The sequence below is a fragment of the Dipteris shenzhenensis genome, chromosome 30 (genome assembly GCF_047967505.1).
Source record: "Dipteris shenzhenensis isolate YYH24624 ecotype China chromosome 30, Dip_SZ_1.0, whole genome shotgun sequence".
Classification (NCBI taxonomy): Eukaryota; Viridiplantae; Streptophyta; class Polypodiopsida; order Gleicheniales; family Dipteridaceae; genus Dipteris; species Dipteris shenzhenensis.
The window spans coordinates 22,849,319-22,855,712 of NC_141625.1; positions in this window are offsets into that span (position 1 = coordinate 22,849,319).

The window sequence follows — 6,394 nt, forward strand, 5'->3', positions numbered from 1 at the left end:
ACCTTCAACAGTAGCATTAGAAGTGTCGACCACATTTGCGAAGGGGTTGACAGATCTATCCTTCTTATAGTTGTGCTCCTAAACCTCATAATAGTCACGGTCAAAGTGATGCTTTTTAATTTTCTTAACTTTGCTCCTCATTGGACTTCGCCCAATAGCTTGACCTACAACTCCGTGTATTTCATTCCCAATCTGCAATTTGCTAATATGCAGGACATAAGCGAGTCCACTTCAAAGGAGCTTGCTCTTTGGTGATGTTCAGAACCCTCTCCATGCAAAGCTTAGCGACAGTGTCCCATTGCTCATCCCTAGTCTTGATCCTCCTTATCAAGCCACCCTATGAGGTAGATGGTGGCATGATTATCCCAGTGAAGGCAATTGTTGTGAGCAAATGGACCTCCACATTTGTTCTCCTTGCCCATTGATGATTTCTTCCCCTTCCTTTTTTTCTTAGTTGATGCAGGCTGTTCAGAAGATGCGTCTGTAGGAGATTCCTATTGTGAAAGGGAACGGTTGAATTGTAGTAAACCGAAAAGAGTAGGATGGAGGGGATTTGACTGCACTCAATAGGTGAGCCAATCATCCCCCAAGAAAGAATATAAAGTTGTGAATCTGGCATGAAGTCCTGCTAAGTATTTGGTTGAGAATCCATGTGTAAGTCCACCACTGGTCGGGGAGGGAGGAGATAGATGGCAAAGTTGGAAAGCTAGTTTGAAGAGGGGACAGCAGGAACGGAGTGTTCCAAAACAACATGAAGGGGGCAACATGGTTGAGTGGATTTGCCAGTGTGAGGGCAGGAAGGGGGTATTGTAGCAAAGCATGGGGCTACATGGTACTGCCAAGTGGTGGTACTAATGCAAAGCAATGGGTGCATGCCAACTACATGTGATTAATAGCGGGTTAGCCCTTTGGTGGCCTCGATTAACCCGCTTCGAAATGGCCATTTCACCAAAACTATATGAGTGGGAACATGACTTGGGGTAGAGATCAGTTGTTGCAATATGTGTCCGGCATTGATTTCCATGACTTTCGAAGTAGAAATTCCACTATATTTGTTCACATGGGACTCTACTGTAATATTATATTTATCATTAGAGACATTGTATAAAATTATGGCTTCAAATCCCCTCTTGAATAATGTGCACCCCTCTTAGACATAGGCTTAAAAGATTAACCTATGCATTAAATAAATTAACCCATGGACAAACATAGGTTAATTAACCTCCATGGGCCAAAACAAATAGGAGGAATAAATTTGAGTTGAGTGAGTATGTCCCCACGAATTGTGACAAACATTTTAGCATTGTCTGTGTTCTACTAATACTTTTCAAAAAAGTTTCCTCCCAATCAATTTTGGACACTCATCCCCTCCATTAACTCTCTCTCTATTCTGAGTTCTCTCTCTCTCTCTCTCTCTCTCTCTCTCTCTCTCTCACACACATGCACTCGCTCTCCCCCCCACATCAACTATTGATCTACTCCATAAAAGTTAGGGTGTTTGCACTAGAGCTGCCCATGGTGCATTGAATGCATCTGGGCCATGGGCGGGCAATCTTACCTGTCCATGATCCCACGATGCTCAAGTATGTAAACACAATTAGAAAAGGTAGCACTATCGAGTACATCATGTGCTCCCTTGTACTTATTCTTCTCTTTGTCAAGGCAAGAAGAAACCGATCCACAAGGAGAAGAGGGATGCGTCAATTTTACGAGCAAAAACCTAAGAGCAGGTTTATCCGAGAGTGTTTTTCAAGAGATTTTTAAAAATATTTTTCTTTAGGAAACATGGTTTTTACACTTTTATTTTCACTAGAACTAGATCCCTTTATCATAAAAATATACAGACTAGTCACTCATTCATTTTTACACAACATAATTTTCTTATTTAGAGACATCCCTTTGTACCCCTGTTATTACCTTAAAAAAGTGTTGATTCCTTTAAGAAACATTCCTCATAATCACTCTCAATGTAATAATACTATGCATATATAATTACTTATTAACACATTTATATCATATGGCAATATCTTTTTAGTGTTTTTATAGCATATTTATGGACATGTTTCTAAAGAAGTTTAAATTACTATAAATAAGTATTAACTTGGGCTTATATATCACTCTCATAAAATACATGTAATATTTAATACTATATATGAAATATTTTCCAAAATATAACTTCATAGATGTGCTCAAATGGGGTGTTCCGATCAATTTGAGTGGTTGAATGACTATATTTGGACATTGGATATGAAAGTTATGTCACTTTTAAAAGTGTTGTCCAAGGTAGTTTCGCCAGCGAAACTACCTTGGGAGACTTGCTTCAAAGGGGTTTCGCTGGCGAAACTACCTGGATGGCTTGCTTTAATGAGTTTTCTTTGAAGAAACTCTTTCATGAAGATAGGTTGAGAGAGGGTTTTCAATGTCACCCCCTATTAAGTAAAAGTTGTAAGAAGGATCATAAGGGAATTTTCATAGAGAAGTCTACTCTACATGTGGGTTTCTTCAAAAGCCATCCCATTATGCTCTCACCATTCCTACAGATCACCTAAAGATTTTTGTATAAAATAGGCATTGCTATAATACTTTGCATATTTCTAAGTGAAACTATGTTTTCTTCTGATCGATTTTTGCCATATTTATGCATAGTTGGAAGCTTTTTTTTTCCTTCGCTCGGACGCTCGGAAGATTTCGCTCAGAAAATGCTCGTCCCCAGAGAAGAGCTAGGATTAATCTAAAGGCAATCTTTTGCTCTTTTTGGCTTGCTTCCAAAGGGGAAGGGCTTAGTAATCATTTGGTTGTGGAATAGAAAAATATAGAATTTGTTAACTTTTTGTGCATTCTTTGTCTTCCTCCCATTTGCACAAGTGTGTTTGGCATTCCTTGTGATAGTTCCTTATTTTTTGGGGTTCTCTGACAACCGCCTGCAATTTTTTTGGTGACAAAGCTTTCCAGCTTTGTCTTGAGCCAACCAGAGCCCTCGATCCCTCCCACCATGGCTACCTCCCTCCCATTCAGTCACTAGCGCCATTGGTTCATTTTTAGTGGAGAATCGTACACTTAAGAATATTTTACTCAGATTAGAAATCTCGCTCGAACCTAGGATCCTGAAGCTCGAATCACAGATAGGAACAGCAAGAACAGGTGTCAGGGCTGTTGAGATATCGAGCTCCACTTGCGATATGCCAGGGTGACCGTTGTGCATTTATGTCACCGACTTGCTAGCTGGAGATGCGGTTGGTACACTGCCCACGAATAATAGCTGGATGATAGCTATCCTTGTCTACTCTAGTTTGTGTCTCAGTTAGTATGCCACCTTAGTTAGTTGAGTTTGGTTTGAGACCCACATATAGGGTTCTTCTATTTCTTTGTACATGAGTTCTTTTGGCTTTCACAACTAAGAAGAGGAAAACTGTTTTCAGCCTCCACCTTTGTGTGTATTCCCCCATTGTGCATGTAAGAAAGCTGCAAGTGAGACTCCTTCTCTCTCTCCCACTATCTTCACATGGTATCAGAGCCTTGTTCGTGGTAAGGAGCTCAAGAAAGCAAACCAAGTTCGCGGTGTCCTGGTAAGAGGACCAGTGTTGCTTTCCTATTTCAAGTTTGGGAGCAAATCTCTGGGATGTGCACACTTTCCGAGCAAGAACCTACGAGCAGAAAAGTCCGAGAAATAATTTTTGACACCAACCATGATTGTATATTTCTCAAAGGAATATACAATTCTTTCTTAATTTCTCATTTACGGAACCATATACTTACTTATTTTTCATTATAACCCTCATTTTAGAGAACATCATCTATATATAAACAAATAGTGAACACTTTAGAAACTCCTATAAATACCTCCCTACCATATTCTCTTTTGAGGATTATGGTAATTAAATCAATTTAAAAGAGTTTCCCTAATCTTTAGCAATCCCATATTTGAAGCTCTCATATAACAATGTATACCATATTCCTTGGATGAGTAGGAAAAAGGTATTGGAAACCTCATATTGAGGCCATTATAATCGATCATAAATTAATCTGTAATACATTATCAAATATGGGAAGGCAAGGAATGAAATTTTAAAATATTCCCAATTCTCCAAACCTAAGTACATTTAAGGAAATATGGTCTCTATTGAATTCCTTCCTACCATAATATGAATTAGGGAGAAGTTGTAACTCTCATATACATCTTGAAATTTGTACTTTTTATCTTTTATAACTATCAAAAGCATAATTTTAAGCCTACCATTGCATAGATCATGAAATTTTGAACATTTTTCCTTTTTACAGCTCCTCAATCTGAGATAAGGAGCAAAAGTTATGACCCCTTTTACGTAGGCTCTCCAAGGGTATTCCACCGGTAGAATAGGGTTGGGGGGCAAGCTCTTCAAACCATATTCCTCTGGAAAATACCCTTAGAGGGTCTATTAAAAAAGTATTATATTATTTTCTTAGGTCATCTTGAGGAACTATAAAGAGGATATTTGCTCAAAATTTCATGATCCAACCAATGGTGAAAGGAAAACAAAGGATTTTTGAAGTGATAAAATAAGTCACCACTTGGACATTCTATATGTATATTATATAAAGGTATATTTATATCTATATCTATTCATTAGTATTTCATATTTACTTACATATTCCTTGAAATAATTTGGATTTTTTTGCTCCCTAAAAATGACTTGAGCCTATATATTTCGACCCCTCCTACCTTTTGTCCGCTCGTCGCTCGTGGGTTTTTGCTCAAAAAATGGAAACCCCCAAATCTCTGCAGGTAGCACAGCCAGAAGTGCAAGAGTGCACTGTCTCAGATTGAGACACCCTTCGTAGTGTGGCGAGAGTGCAATATATGCTGCGGGATAGGGCGACACCCTTCGTGATTTTATTTTTCTGATTCGAGGCCATTTTGGGGCCCGTTTTGAAGGCGGAAGTTCTTCGCAGGCACTCTGAAAAAGGCCCTGTTTTGGCTGTGCAACCACTGCTTGGCTAGTCGGTGAAAAGTTGCCACAGAAATTGCATCGTATGCCTATGTGCAAAGATATTGGGAGTTGCAGAATCATGCTTGTTGCCTGTTGATGCAAAATCGTCACTAGGAAGTGACTGTGTAGTGAAATACCACTTTCGTCAGTTTTGCAGATCTGCCCGTGTGAGGCAAAAGCTGTGTTTTTTGCAGTGATAGAATATTTTGCAATGTTCTGTAATGGCATCTGATTCTCTTTCACAGATTGTCACTGAAAATCTTGACAAGAACAACTTCCAAGCATGGAATTTTAGAATGACGAATTTCCTTATGGGAAAAGGCTATTGGGAGTTCATTACAGGAAATGAAGAAGAACCTGTTCTTCCTAATGTCCCCAATCAATAGGAAATGCAAGCATTTAAAGGATGGCATGAGAGAGCTAGAAAAGTTAGGTACTGGCTGTCTATCAGTATTTCGGACTCTATGATTGTGCATATTCAGGATGCAAGTATGCCAAAGGAGGCATGGGATACTTTGGCAAAAATGTACAGCACAAATATGCAAGCCAAGAAAATGCAGCTCAAACAGGAGTTACACAATGTGCAAAGAGAAAATTTGAGCATAAATGACTACCACATGAAGGTGAAGAAAATTGCAGATGCACTTGCTTCCATTGGGTCGCCAGTGGAAGATGATGATCTAGTTTCTATGACCTTGAATGGTCTAGGAAAGGATTATGCATAGTTCTGGACATCCACTGCCATCCGTGAAAAATTTCCTGATTTTGAAGAGTTGTTTGCTCTTCTAATTTCTGAAGAGCGGAGAAATGGGGGTGCATCTTCCTCAGGAGGAACTTCAAAAGAAACTGTCTTCTACTCAAATGCTAGTAGAGGTAGAGGCAGAGGTAGAGGAGGCCGATCTGCATGCCATGGTAGAAATCAGAATATGCAACAAACTCAAGAAAACCAGTCCTATGCAGGAGGACGTGGTAACTCTAGAGGCAAGGGGAGCCCAAGAGGCCGTGGTGGATGGCAGAGAGGCCAAAATGCAAACAGCAATGTTGAATGCTACTATTGTGGTAAAATGGGTCATATGGCTAAGGACTGCTACAAAAAGGAGAATGACATTATGAATGGAAAATTGCAGCAAGGAAATTATGCATCTTCCAATAGACAGGGTGATGACAAAAATGAGCATCTATTTATGGTGCAGCATATGACCAATTCTGTGACAAGTACAGAAGAACGAAATGATGTGTGGTATGTTGACTTAGGTGCATCAAACCACATGACAGGTCATGAAGAATGGATCCAGGATGCAAGGAAAATGGAAAAGCCAGGATTTGTGGAGAGTGGTGATGATACTGCACATCCTATTGTGCAGATTGGTAAAATTCCTTTGTCTATGCAGGATGGGAAAAAGAAATACCTGTCCGATGTATTTCAT